Source organism: Herpailurus yagouaroundi, unplaced genomic scaffold (genome assembly GCF_014898765.1).
Source record: "Herpailurus yagouaroundi ecotype Mexico unplaced genomic scaffold, PumYag 188, whole genome shotgun sequence".
In the NCBI taxonomy this organism is placed as follows: domain Eukaryota; kingdom Metazoa; phylum Chordata; class Mammalia; order Carnivora; family Felidae; genus Herpailurus; species Herpailurus yagouaroundi.
The window spans coordinates 37209578-37210921 of record NW_024412419.1 but is presented as its reverse complement, the minus strand read 5'-3'; the positions used below and the strand labels follow the sequence as shown (position 1 = coordinate 37210921).

General features: G+C 51.4%; 1 long non-coding RNA gene across 1 annotated transcript in view; it reads left to right on the top strand.

The window, feature by feature from the left end:
- LOC121044437 (uncharacterized) overlaps window positions 1-704 on the top strand; it is a 39663-nt gene extending 38959 nt beyond the window's left edge. The window contains exon 5 of the long non-coding RNA XR_005797311.1: window positions 89-704. This is a non-coding gene — a long non-coding RNA (uncharacterized LOC121044437). The remainder of the gene's footprint in view (window positions 1-88) is intronic.
- The last annotated feature ends 640 nt before the right edge of the window (window positions 705-1344 follow it).

Sequence of the window (1344 nt, the reverse complement as noted above, 5' to 3'; positions counted from 1 at the left end):
AAGAAAAAAAAAAAAAAAGGATGGACGTGTTTAGGCCCGAAGGCCCCCAAGAGGGAATGTCTACTCACTTTGTCATCCTGCTTCTCAGGGGTGTCCTTCGGGGACAGGCCCTGGGGGCCCAGATGGCTCTGGCGCCTCCGTCAGGAGGTGTGGGCCTCCAGGACAGTGTGGACAGTCCCTGGGGACATCTGAAGGCCTCTCAAGAGAGGGTGACAACAGACTCAAAAGGGAGAATTCCTGCCAGTCATAAATTATCCTCTCCGACGCCGATGATTTTTCTGTTGTTAGAGATGATTATTACAGGCGTGAACAATGGCCCCGCTGTTCTTTGTCTGCTGGCTGAGAAGCAGGACATCTAGCTAGCTCCCGAGTCACCTCCCAGCAGTAGGCATGGAAAATATCGACTTCCTTCTTATTTCTTGATCCTCGTTGCTTTTCTTCCTTCGTTTCTTATCACCTCTTAGGCGCTTTCATGTTCTTGATCTTCTCTTCATTCTTCACGCGATAATGCTTATTTAATTTTGAATGTTCTCTTCCGGTCAAAAGTTGGCTTGCTGGGTCCAGACCAAATGGAAACAAACATGACGAAATTTGTGCTACGCTGAAGGGCGCCTGGGCGGCTCGGTCGGTTAAACGTCCGACTCCAACTCAGGTCATGATCTCACGGTTCGTGGGTTCGAGCCCTGTGTCGGGCTCTGGGCTGATGGCTCAGCACGGATTCTGCGTCTCCCTCTCTCTCTCTGCCCCTCCCCCGCTCACGCCCTGTCTCTCAAAAATAGTAAATAGGGGCGCCTGGGTGGCGCAGTCGGTTAAGCATCCGACTTCAGCCAGGTCACGATCTCGCGGTCCGTGAGTTCGAGCCCCGCGTCGGGCTCTGGGCTGATGGTTCAGAGCCTGGAGCCTGTTTCCGATTCTGTGTCTCCCTCTCTCTCTGCCCCTCCCCCGTTCATGCTCTGTCTCTGTCTGTCCCATAAATAAATAAAAACGTTGAAAAAAAAATTAAAAAAAAATAGTAAATAAATGCTTAAAAAAAAGTTTAAAAACGTTTGTTCTATGCTGAGAAGGATGAAGATGAAAATGAACGCCAGCGATTGTGGCAACGATGACATTTGGGGACGGGCGGAGGGCACCGGGAAGCGAGGGGCCGGGCTCGCAGGAGATGTGCCATTCACTCTCGCGGGTGTGTGTGTAAGGCACAGGTGTGATGATGCTCCAGCATTCTCCAGTAGAGTGCTTCTCAGAGTGTGACCTCTGGGCTAGTGGTCTCAGCATCACCTGAGAACTTGGGAGGAATGCAGATTCTCGAGTTGCATCCCAGACCTACTGAATCAGAAGCTCTGTGGG